The following is a 13,322-nucleotide window of genomic DNA, read 5'->3' as shown; positions in this document are numbered from 1 at the left end:
CCTCGTCGTTTGCGTCTGTTTGTCTGTTTGTCTGCTTTTTTCCTTGTTGACTCGACTTGCGTTTGTTTTTTTGTTTTTTTGCTTTTTTTATTCCTGTTTGTCTTCTGTAATTAGTAGTTTGTATGTCTCTTGTGTTTTGTTTGTCTCTGTGTTAACTTGCCTGTGTTTTTCTGTTTTTCTGTCTGTCTGTCTGTCTGTTTGTCTGTCAGTGAGCTTTGTTATATACAATACACAGATATACCTCTTTTTATTTTTATATTTCTTTTTTTCTTTCTTTCTTTGTACCTGTCTGTCTTTTTTTTTACTTTCAACTAAACACACAGCTACACACATACATACACACACACACACTCTCTCTCTCTCTCTCTCTCTCTCTCTCTCTCTCTCTCTCTCTCTCTCTCTCTCTCTCTCTCTCTCTCTCTCTCTCTAATCAGCAGGTATTCCAGAAATACTCAAGTTCTTGTCTTAAGTTTCACAGCTAATTCTCTCTCTCTCTCTCTCTCTCTCTCTCTCTCTCTCTCTCTCTCTCTCTCTCTCTCTCTCTCTCTCTCTCTCTCTCTCTCTCTCTCTCTCTCTCTCTCATTAAAATTTCGGTCGATTTTTCGTCGCATGAGAGAGAGAGAGAGAGAGAGAGAGAGAGAGAGAGAGAGAGAGAGAGAGCCATCAAATGATTATCCTCTAAGCCGCTGCTTCATTAAAGACGGTGTTCAGGACGGGCAGAGATTAAAAAACTTCGGCTGGAAAATTATTCATCTCCTTCCACAAGAGAGAGAGAGAGAGAGAGAGAGAGAGAGAGAGAGAGAGAGAGAGAGAGAGAGAGAGAGAGAGAGAGAATGGTATCTTTCTACTTTTTTCTTCTTTTTCTTCTTTTCTTTTCTTCTTTATTTCTATTTTTTTCGTTCCTTCCCTTCTTCTTCTTCTTTTTCTTCTTCATGTTCTTCTTTGTTTCTATTTTTTCTACCTTCCTCTTGTACTTCTTCTTCTTCTTCTTCTTCTTCTTCTTCTTCTTCTTCTTCTTCTTCTTCTTCTTCTTCTTCTTCTTCTTCTCTTTCTTCTTCTTCTTTGCTTCTATTTTCCTTTCCACCTTCTTTTACACCTACTTCTTTTCCTCTTCTTTCTCCCTCTCTTTTCCGTCCCTTCCCGCAAACACGTCCTTCTCGTGACGGCAGCTTCCCGTGACGGCGGAATGATAGCTGGGAATGATGTGTCAGGGAAAAACTATGAGAAACGACACGAAAATTCTCTCTCTCTCTCTCTCTCTCTCTCTCTCTCTCTCTCTCTCTCTCTCTCTCTCTCTCTCTCTCTCTCTCTCTCTCTCTCTCTCTCTAAGACTCTCCCAGCCTTGTTTCTCGAGTTGGGGTTCCTGAAGTTCACTAATCCACGCCAAGACTTCTGGGTCGTCTCCTGGCGGTGATGGGGGCGCCGCTAAGTGGGAAGAGGAAGTGGTACAGTGGGTGACGGGGTGAGGGGTGCCGAGGTGAGAAGCGTTGGGTGATGGGTGTCTTAGTAAGAGGTGTCAGGAGTGAGGGACCTCCATATGAGGGCTCGTCGGGGTGAACGGAACGAGGGGTGATGGGTACTGGGATGAGGAACGCTAGGTAAAGGGGTGACTGTTTATGGCCCTGGTGTGAAGGCTGTGGGGGTTAGGTTAGGGGTGAAGGGCTCCTGGATTAAAGGGCTTTGGGGTGGGGGGCTGTGTTGTGAGGGGGTTTGGGGTAGAGGATACTAGGGTGAGAAGGGGGCTGGGTAGGGAACGTCTGGCTGAGGGAAATTAAAGAAAGAGCTGCCGGGATGAGGGTTGAGAGAATGAAGGGTAAAGGGTGAGGGGTGGAGGATGCTGGAGTAAAGAAGGATGCCGGGGTGATGGGTGATGGGTGAGGAACGAAGGGTGCTGGCAATAGTGTGTTGCACTCCCCGCCTCCGTCATGACATTAGCATCAGAAGGAGTTCCATCACTTTCAGGAGGCGTTGGAATTAAGGATTCGGAAGTCCAGGACACTCGCCTTCCTAAATGAAGCCCCGCCAGGAAGACTGTGTTGTGGAAAGACCTCCTCCTCCTCCTCCTCCTCTTCCTTGCCCTTCACCCATGTTGCAAGTCTCCCCTCCTCCTCCTTCTCTCTCATCCATGCCCTAATTCTACATCTCCTCCGCTTGCTCTTCCCCTCTTCCTCTCTCTCCTCTTGTTCCTCTTCCTCCAATTCCTTGTCTTTCACCCATGCATCAAGTCCCCCTCTCCTCCTCCTCCTCCTCCTCCTCCTCCTCCTCCTCCTCCTCCTCCTCCTCCTCCTCCTCCTCCTCCTCCTCCTCCTCCTCCTCCTCCTCCTCTTCTTCCTCCTCCACAACTATGAATTGCACACACACACACACACACACACACACACACACACACACACACACACACACACACACACACACACACACACACACACACACACACACACACACACACACACACACAAACAAACAAGCTACATTAACATACACACTCATGCACACACTCGCATGCAAAGATACACTCAAGGACATACCACAAAATATGCACATACTCAAGCACACACACACACACACACACACACACACACACACACACACACACACACACACACACACACACACACACACACACGAACGCACGCAAGATATAAGTCATGTTCCTGTCTTCGCTCTCGTCCTCGTCGTCTCTTGCTCCGTGTCACATCTCGTCACTCTCAAATACGAGGTGTTCTTCGCGTCTACCAGCCAGACAAAACACTCTCTCCTCTAAGTGCTGTATCCTCGCTGCTGTTCTTTTTTTTTATTCTTCTTCTTTTCTTCTTCTTCACGCAAACCAATATCGACACAAATGCAAAACACCGCCGCGATATCCGTCTTGACGAAAATCTGACAACGAAATGCCGAACGCTACCATTTCGTTTTAGTATCCCTCTCCTGGCTGCCCCGTTCCGCCCCTGCCTGTGAAAGACGCGCGCGAGGAGAGGGAAGGAAGCGGTAGGAGTTTATAGGGCCTCTCTCCTTCATGAATCTACTTAAGTCTTTTATCGCTATTGGCGCTCTTTTGACTTCATTTGAGTAACGTTAGACGATTTCCAGCAGCAGAATAATACAAAAGACTCTAGATATAAATTACTGCATCATTCATCCTTTCTTTTCTGTCGGTGTTCCTTGAAATTTTACACCAAACTTGCAACACAACAAATTAACTTAAGTAGAATTCATATCACTCAGAGGGCGAAGGAAGACAAGGAAACTCAAGGTGGAAATTAAACTAAATGGTTACAGCATTATCCACGTGGTTTTCGGGACCCCAGGAATTTTTGAGATGATTTGAGGTGCTTTATGGAGCCGCCCCTCGCCCGCCGTCCCGCCAGCATCCCCCGAAGCTCGGCGACGCCCTCCACACAATTCCCTTTGATACCTTTCGCCCATAAAAACTAATGAAAAACAATTATATAGAGGATTAATTCCATTCCGCAAATATCCCTCACAATAGAATACTCACTGGTGCATATTTTCATTTCTGCCATGAGAATATTCCCTTAAAATAATGCCCGTTTTTTATTGTGTGTATATTTTTTACATGGGGAGTTGAGCTAAGTTGAGTTTCATACGTAAATGAATGTGTAGCCTTACGTGGCCGCCTCTTAATTGACATTTCATTATTACGTGTTGACGCGAAATTTGTGAAGCAATAAAAACACAATAACCTTTAATGAATCTATAACAATATAAATATGCAGAGTCTTTTGAAGTCTAATTATCATTATCATCACATAATGGTACGTACCTGTGTGTGTGTGTGTGTGTGTGTGTGTGATAATTTATGTACTGACATGAGTGTGAAAACTTTTCCCAATATACCTTTGTGTAATGAATTTTTCCTTCCACAGGTAGGTGATGGTGACCCCCGAGGCGATCTGTCACGGTAAATGGGAAGGTGAGTGTACTGAGGGAAGATGGAGGAGGAGGAGAAGAAGGAGGAGGAGGAGGAGGAGGAGGAGGAGGAGGAGGAGGAGGAGGAGGAGAAGGAGAAGGAGAAGGAGGAGAAGGAGGAGGAGGAGGAGGAGGAGGAGGAAGAACAAGAACAAGAACAAGAAAAACAAGAACAAGAAGAACAAGAAGAACAAGAACAAGAACAAGAGAAGGAAGTCAATGACAACATAATAGCAGAGGAGGAAGAGGAAGAGGAAGAGGAAGAGGAGAAGGAGGAGAAAGACAGGAGACAACATAATAACAGGAAACAAAATAAAAGAAGTAAAGTTAAGAACAAAAGAAACAAGAACTACAACGAAAACACGAGAACAACAACAAGAAAAGAGGAGAAAGAGAAGACTGAATAGGAGGAGGAGGAGGAGGAGGAGGAGGAGGAGGAGGAGGAGGAGGAGAAGCACAAGTCGAGACGAAATCACATCGGGGCAAACTCTCCATCTGGAACAAGCAAATGAGGAAGCCGTGACATTTCCATCAGAGTTCAATAAAAAGGCAAAGAGTCATAAGCGAATGGAGACGCAACGCCCAAGAGAGAGAGAGAGAGAGAGAGAGAGAGAGAGAGAGAGAGAGAGAGAGAGAGAGAGAGAGAGAGAGAGAAGGAGCTGTACATCAGGATAGCCAGACATTAAATCGCATACAACGAGGAAAGTTTTTCTTCTGCTTCAGTGCCATCGACTGGGAAAGGTATTGAGAGAGAGAGAGAGAGAGAGAGAGAGAGAGAGAGAGAGAGAGAGAGAGAGAGAGAGAGAGAGAGAGAGAGAGAGAGAGAGAGAAGAGAGAGAGAGAGAGAGAGAGAGAGAGAGAGAGAGAGAGGAGAGAGAGCATGCATCAGGAGTCTAAAGTAAAGTGAAAGCAAGCGAGATGAGTTTGCCATGTACTCGTAAACACGATTCACTGGCGGAATAACACAGAATCATCTTTAGGTCGTGTGGCTACAATGACGGTGCCAAACTTCCAGACCAAACAGTGGAAAGAAAACACCGCCACTGTTGGTACACTGGGCGCAGTGATGAAGAAAGGAGAGATGGAACCTGGCCACGTGAGTCTCGAGGGTGAAGACAACAGACTAAGATGTGATATGAGTGGAAAAATAGGAGAGATTATCATGCATTTCGTGAGTAAACAAGGAATATTCAGCGTTTTAAAAGATACCGAAAAAAAGGAAATACTTGGAAATATTGAGGTTAAGAGAGACCAGGGACTAAAGAGAAAACAAAAAAAAATATCGAACGAATAAAAAAACACAGGAAAAGATTAATCTAAGATATGAAAATAGAATAGATATAACCGAAAATTGGACATCTCTTCCGATTCCTCCATTCTCTGATTTTTTTTTTTTTAGAGGGGCACTCAAGAATATACAGATTCCAAAATACCACAAGGTACGAAGGATATCAGAGGTAAAAGAGGAGAAGTGGAGACATAACCAGGAAGTAATGCGAGGTTAGTGAGAGAAACGCTTGGCCGGAAGAGGAATTATGCAATACTGAAGCCAAATCGATAGAGATAAATGGGGCGAGATTTAGGAGAAGCAGGAGAACGTGCTGCGCCGGAGGGAAAGAATAATAGGGACGTAATTTTGTTTAACTTGTCAACGTCGCGCAAGGAAAGTGGCAAAGAGAGCGACAAATGAGGATGAAACTTAGGAAACATACTTTTGGAAACAAGTGAAAACAAGAGAGAGAGAGAGAGAGAGAGAGAGAGAGAGAGAGAGAGAGAGAGAGAGAGAGAGAGAGAGAGAGAGAGAGTCTATCAATAATCTAGAAGCATTAAGACGAAAACATTGAAACGGTAAAACATGAAATTTTAGAATGGAAAGAAAAGAAAGGATTGAAACATTAAATTAAAAAAATAAACTGCGAAAACATTGGAAAAGAAAAAAATAAATAAAAAAAATGCAATATCGAAATACTGAAGGAAATGAAACGTTAGAAAAAAATTGAAGAAAATACAAGACTTTTAAAATAAAATACCAGAATTACCAGAGGAGGAAAGCATACTAAAAAAAGAATAGAAAAAAGAAATCAAACAAATACTTGGGATAAAAACATGAAGAAAGAAAAGGAAAGCGAAATATTCAAGGAAAGGCATAGGAATAATGAAGTAGATTAAAAAAAAAAGGAGAAAAACGTTAACAAAAAATATTAATAATGAAGGAAAATCAACAAAGGAGTAATAATGATGAAAAAAAAGACTATATAGATGAATAAAAGACCACAATAAAGTAAGGGAAGTTCCAAGGCGTGGCAGTCTCTGTATAAAACATATATTAATAGTTGTAATAGTACAGTGTTATTATTATCATCATTAGTAGTAGTAGTAGTAGTAGTAGTAGTAGTAGTAGTAGTAGTAGTAGTAGTAGTAGTAGTAGTAGTCGTTGTAGATGTAGTACTAGTAGAAATAGTAATAATAATAACAACAACAACAACAACAACAACAATAATGATAGCAACAGCAGCAGTAACAACAACAACAACTACTACAACTACTGCTACAACAACAACACTACTACTACTACTACTACTACTACTACTATTACTACTACTACTACTACTACTACTACTACTACTACTACTACTACTACTACTACTACTACTACTACTACTACTACTACTACAACATTACTAATACTAGGTAATGAAAAGCTGGAGCCTACTAAAATAATCATGAAAAACAACAACATGAATGACCAAGTAACAGGAAGCAGGAGTTGGTGAATGACACACGAGAACAATACAACATTACATTAATTTCAAAAGGTCTACCCAAGCAAGTGGATGAGCAGAAGTTTTTAAGAGCGCGACTCGTGAACCTATGTACAGAAATATATAACTGCAGCTGTGTGGACGAAACTGAGTTGTAAATTTACTTCAGTCTCTCAATGCAGTAAAAAAACTAATATAATGTTGTCCATGATAATACGGTGATGAAAACACGAAAAGAAATTAAACTCCAGTCTCGCAGTGCAGAAAAATGACTCATAAGACATCGGGCATGAAAATACGGTGATAAAACACGAAAAGAAATTAAACTCCAGTCTCTCAGTGCAGAGCAGCAGGTAACAAGACACTGGACATGAAGAAACGGCGATGAAAACACAAAAAGGAATTAATCTCCAGTCTCTCAAGATAGATGAGGACTTAAGGTACGCTGTTCTGAAGAAAAAAACACAAAAAAGGAATCAAACTTCAGTCCCTCAAGGCAGTGCGAGGGGTTAAGATATGCTGTTCTGAGAATACGGCAATGGAAACACAAACATAAATCAAGCCTCATTCTCTCAAAGCAACGTCAAAACAGTAAGAGCCATTTCCCACTCGCAGTTAGGTTACATGAAACATTTATGGCCGCAACAGATAAAAGGATAAAACTGAAAACGAACTACTACACGATTATGAACATCCACAAGATCGAAGTGGATTTGCAAAGAGGATTCAGATAACGCACACACAGAAAAAAGAACGTGAGAATTGTTTCCAAAAATAATGCACTGATAGCGAACGTAAAGAGCGAAAGCGGTGAAGAGGGAGTGAGCGAGGGACTTTTGTTAATACTTCTTGTGCTGTACCATTAAATCACTTGCAATAATAATAATACATTGGAGAAATGCGTAGAAAATAATCAATAATATACCCGAGATCCTACTAGGAGATTAAACATAAGCAGCAACTATAAAACTAGCAATACGAAAAAAGCAAGCTAGAAATGAGAGCAAATCGTATCGTCCAACAAAGCTGCAGTCCACGTTGTCATTTTAATTAGCTGCACAGGAGATAATGAGGGAAAAAAATAAATACATGATGAATGAGGAAAATTAGTATTATGATGCGTTCAAGGTGAAGTCTTCTATGCCAGTGGCTACGCGACGCAAACAGAAGCTGCACGCAGAGATAAGGTGGAAACATTAAATAACACTGTAGAGAGACGTGAGTTAGCAGTAAACACAGGGAATATCGCGGAATACTGAAGCTAATGCAAGAGAAAGGAAAATATTACACAGTATTTTTTTTTCCGTTTTACACAAAATGAAACACCTTGAAATACGATACAAGGAATGTGAATCAATAAAAAACATAATATATTTAAATGAAATGAAAGAAAAGCAATATATTTAGTCGACTATTGGAATAAAAACAAATGCTTAACTAATAAACCTCCGTACTGGAAAACAATGCAGAGCTCTGATAAAAAAAAAAAATCAAATTGATAAAATCGTCTATAAGAGAGAAAGAAAAAGGAGAGAAAAGATAAATACCTCGCAAACCTACACCCCGCCCAGCAATGCAGACCTGCGATCAAAAATGAAATTGGAAAAAATGCAGAGCTGCCCCGCGTATTGGTCAGGTCTTCCTGCACCGCCCCGTGACAGAGTATTCCCTTGCTGGAGAAAAAAAAAAAAATAAAATAAAATATGAGGTCCATCCTGTGGCGGTGCATTTAATTAAAGACAGAGAGCGTAATCCTTGAATCCTTTATTCAATGGTGAGAGATAGTTTGATCCTTTCCATAGATGACCTTAAACAGAAACAGAAGACAGTGAACCATTTCCTCTCAAGTAAGAAATATTCTGGTCCTTCCTATGTATGCTTTCCTGAAAATACTGAAAAGTTTAAACCATATACCTTAAAATGAAAGACAAGTCTTTGAACACTTTATAGTGAAAGATATTTTGATCCTTCCTATTGAAGCTTTTAAGGAGAAACAAAAGACTCTTAACTGTTTCACTTTATAATGAAAGACATTCTGATTCCCTATATAGATATTTTGAACGGGAAACAAGTTTTTGAGCCCTTTACAGTGAAAGATACTTTGATCCTTTCCATAAATGCCATTAAACAAAACTAAAGTTTTTTTTAACATTCTTACTGCATAGTGAAAGATATTCTGATTCTTGTAATAGACATTTTTAGCGGGAAACAAGTCTTTAAACTCTTTGATGTGAAAGATGCTCTGATCCTCCCTATATGTGGAGAGAAACGGAAATCTTTGAATTCTTGTACCCTATGGTGAAAGATATTCCGATACGTCATACAACTGCCTTTACGAAGAAACACTGCACTTAAAACCCTGAACTTTATACCATAAAGAATTTTCCGCAGAGAGAGAGAGAGAGAGAGAGAGAGAGAGAGAGAGAGAGAGAGAGAGAGAGAGAGAGAGAGAGAGAGAGAAGAACCTCTCTTCAACAACGCACCGCAACGAGAGAAACAGGATGGTTACTTCTCGAAAAAGAAAAAAAAAAGAAAAAGAAGAAAAGACAAGATAGAAACTGCCAAAGTAGTATTGCCAAAGTTCTGAACCAAGAGAAAGAGAGAACACAAAGACAGACTTATCACGAACTTGACGGCGGAGAGAGAAAGAGAGAGAGAGAAAAAACTAAACTACGATACTGTAAATACCAAGTCATCTTAACACTGGAAGTAAGCCACGGAGGAGAACACAAAGACGAGAATTACGAGGAGGAGGAGGAGGAGGAGGAGGACATGAAGAACACGAACAGAGAGAGAGAGAGAGAGAGGTTCAGAGGCGCCAAAACTTTACCTCATTAAAGGAAAAAGTCAACCAGTCACCTCCAGCAGCGCCGTCAGTGTCAGTATTAGCGCGACGAAAACCAATCAGGGAGGAAAGGAGAGAAAAAAAAAGAAAAAAAAGAAAAAGAAAAAAATCATCCTCTTCTCCAAAATAAAAATCCGTGGGTAGAGAAAAAAAAATCCACAGAAAATAAAAACAGAGAGAAAAAGAGAAGACTAAAACAAAGCCGGAGGAGAAAAATATAGAGAAAAAAGAAAGAGTGATAAAAGTAAGGGGTATATGACTAAACTGTATTAAGTGCGCAAGGGAAGTTCGGTCCAAGGTATTTCTTTAGTGGCAACGGCTAGCCATGCAGAGCCGCAACACATATCGCCTTGTCAATAACAGTGGTAGTATTAATGGGAGGCAGAGAGAGAGAGAGAGAGAGAGAGAGAGAGAGAGAGAGAGAGAGAGAGAGAGAGAGAGAGAGAGAGAGAGAGAGGTGGGGGGGAAGGGATGATACTTGAATAGAAATGTCACTTATTTTGTCTATTCATGAGAAAAAAAAACACCCACACTCTTCCCCCCCCCACACACACACACAAGGAGAGAGAGAGAGTGAGAGAGAGAGAGAGAGAGAGAGAGAGAGTGAGAGAGAGAGAGAGAGAGAGAGAGAGGAACAGAGACTAGGTGAGGTAATCTTTGAGCTGAAACGTAGTATATTAATCCTAAGAGAGGGAGACAGACAGCACGATGAAAATTAATGAAGGTGCCTGGAGTGGACGAGAGGAGGAGAAAGAAGGCACCAGGAACACACAACACCAGCAGAATAGATGCTTCAGGAAATATATCCCATTTCTCACGCTGCTTGCCTTCCTGCTCGCGAATCCCCCTCCCTCCCCATCCTCACTCCATCCACCCTTATCCCCCTTTTCTTTCCCCTTTATGCCCCTTTCCTCCTTCCCAGCTCCTCGTCCGTTCCTTCCCTGCACCCTCTAAAACAGTTTCCTTCTCCTTACCGTCCCTTATCCTAGTTTATTAGCTTATATCCTTTTCTTCCTTTTCTCCATCTCTCCCTACTTTTCTTGTTTTTCAGTTATTCAGTTTTCTTTCTTCATTTTTTATGCTAGTACTTTCCTATGTTTTTTTTGTGTTCTTTTTATATTCATTTCATTATTTTCTAGCTTCCCTTTTTCTCCCTTCTCCTACAGCTGTTCCTCCTCCTCGTCCTTCTCTACTTTAAATCTCCTTCTTCACTTTCACTTCAACTTTCCTTCCATCACCACAACATAAACCTTTCTTCTCATCTACATACACCGCCCCTACTCACACACACACACACACACACACACACACACACACGTTCCGCCGTCCGCAGTAAGCCGCCCCTTCCCCCCTCGCACCCACCCGCCCCGCGAGACGCATCGCCAGCCACTCTGTCCCCTAACTCGATTTGTGCATGGTTTTTGTCTGGTGGTTGTAATGATGATAACAGTAGTAGTAGTATAGCAGTAGTAGGATTAGTAGTAATGGTGGTGATGGTATTGGTGGTTGTAGTATTAGTGGGATGGTTGTTCCCGCTGCTAATGGTCCTGCTGGTGTAACCCTGCAGTGACAGCGGAACCCGTGTGTGCGTGTCTGACTGTCCGCCTGTCCATCTCAGTCAATCGCTCATCCACTTACGCGCGCGTACACACACACACACACACAGACACACACGTCTCACAGCGCTGGAGGGTAATAGCAGACGATCACGAGTCGTGAAGACCGTGGCTGAATTACACACACACAATTTTGTACAAGCTACCGATATGAATATAAATGTTCATTCGGACTTGCTATTTACATAAATACGTATATATATATATATATATATATATATATATATATATATATATATATATATATATATATATATATATATATATATATATATATATATATAGAGAGAGAGAGAGAGAGAGAGAGAGAGAGAGAGAGAGAGAGAGAGAGAGAGAGAGAGAGAGAGAGAGAGAGAGAGAGAGAGAGAGAGAGAGAGAGAATGCGCAAACGCAGTTGATATACGACGTAGGATATGGCAGCAAAACTCTGGCAGGAGGACGCGCCGGCCAGAAATCCTATGCAAACAGCGGCCATAACCCGGCCGGCGCGCGGCGCCACCTTCACTGCGTCACGCATTCAGGCGGAAGTCTTGCTTATGGAAATCAAACCTGCAGCCATTTATCTTCCAAGGCGGACCATCGGCTCCCTGGAGAATGCCCGAGGGACGCCGGGCGGCCCGCCTCGGTCCGCACTGCCGCCTGGGGAAGGATACAGTTCCCCTCTCCTCCCCCTGCTCCTGTTGTGTCGCTACTGATCCCGGAGCCCCGATCATCCCGCTGTTGAGAGTCGCAGAGAATGCGTCAAGCAAGAAAAAATGTATATGTGTTTGGTGTAAAAAGAAGTGCGAGTGGCTGCAAGACATTTTAATTTAATCTGCCATCGTCTGGTGTCAGTGTGATCGGCAGCCGCGGATGACAAACGTTGTGTATCGACACGTTGGAAGTCACATTTCCTAACACATGCACGCGACTCGTCCATTAGAGTAATGAAGGCGCGAGTCCTCGAGATGGCGGGGACGCTGCCGGTGCCGCGAGATGGCCTGGCTCGCCGGACAAAGGGGAAGGAGTGACGGGCAGCGCGTCTGTCTGGCCGCTGTTGCGCACCCCAAACTGGCGGCCTTCAATCAAGACGAAAGAAAAAAAAAGGCGCAGCGTGATGCACCGCTGTTCCCCTCGTGCTGACGTTTACGGCAGTAGTATATAACAGAATTAAGTCCCAAAATAACAACACTGCACGGAGTCCACAAAACTGCGACGCTGCTCTTAGGTCACTCGGTGTTGACTTTGTCCCGGCAAGACACACTCCGCCACACTCACCGCCCCGCCACACCCTGCTACACTCACCGCCCCGCCACACCCTGCCACACTCACCGCCCCGCCACACCCCGCCACACTCACCAGACCCAGGCAGAGAACATAGACGCCTGTATCTCCCGGAACACGGCTTGTTCACTTCCAAATCCTAGCAGCTTCCCACGGAGCTCACCGCGTGATGCCCATCACTACTCACTGCCCACTGGTCTCTCCGCCACCAGCGCCTTTGGCTTCCATTCCGAACCACCTGCTCGAATCGAGAGCACTGCTTCGCTCTCACTAGCAGTCTTTGAAACGACGTTCGCAGTGAAGCTGCCAGTTACCATTTAGTCATGGCCATTATTATATTGAATAAACTGATTTTATATATATATATATATATATATATATATATATATATATATATATATATATATATATATATATATATATATATATATATATATATATATATATATATATAGGTATATATATATATATATATATATATATATATATATATATATATATATATATATATATATATATATATATATATATATATATATATATATATATATATATATATATATATATATATATATATATATATATATATATATATATATATATATATATATATATATATATATATATATATATATATATATATATAAATACATACTGTTGGTAGGGAGTATTGAGCCGCGGCGCTGCGGAGTGAGCGTCAGCATGTTCGCAGCGGGCGGCGGGGACAGCCGTGCGAGCTTTTGACGGACATTTCACACGTCAAATGTCCGTCCATTTAATTTCGCCGCGGGCGCGATGTCACGCCCGCTGTAGCGCCTCTCGTGCCACTCAGTGCTGCGGCCGAGGAGCGCAGCAGCTTAACGTAATACCCAAAGTGAACACTCAGCTAAGCCGCGTTGAGCAGAG

At 42.3% G+C, this 13,322-nt stretch overlaps 1 protein-coding gene across 5 annotated transcripts in view; it reads right to left on the bottom strand.

Moving 5' to 3' along the window:
- The window catches only part of LOC135112626 (uncharacterized), a 274,887-nt gene extending 262,150 nt beyond the window's left edge, over positions 1-12,737 (bottom strand). For 2 of the 5 annotated variants that reach the window (XR_010274494.1, XR_010274504.1), the window contains exon 1: positions 12,492-12,635. The gene's annotated coding sequence lies outside the window, so the exon portion shown is untranslated. Of the gene's footprint in view, positions 1-12,491 lie in introns of all 5 variants that reach the window. The other 3 variants (XR_010274500.1, XR_010274488.1, XM_064027184.1) reach the window with 3 other exon arrangements.
- Positions 12,738-13,322: the final 585 nt, after the last annotated feature.

Source organism: Scylla paramamosain, chromosome 24 (genome assembly GCF_035594125.1).
Source record: "Scylla paramamosain isolate STU-SP2022 chromosome 24, ASM3559412v1, whole genome shotgun sequence".
Classification (NCBI taxonomy): Eukaryota; Metazoa; Arthropoda; class Malacostraca; order Decapoda; family Portunidae; genus Scylla; species Scylla paramamosain.
Note: the sequence above shows the minus strand (reverse complement) of the source record. Positions and strands in the feature narration are given on the sequence as shown.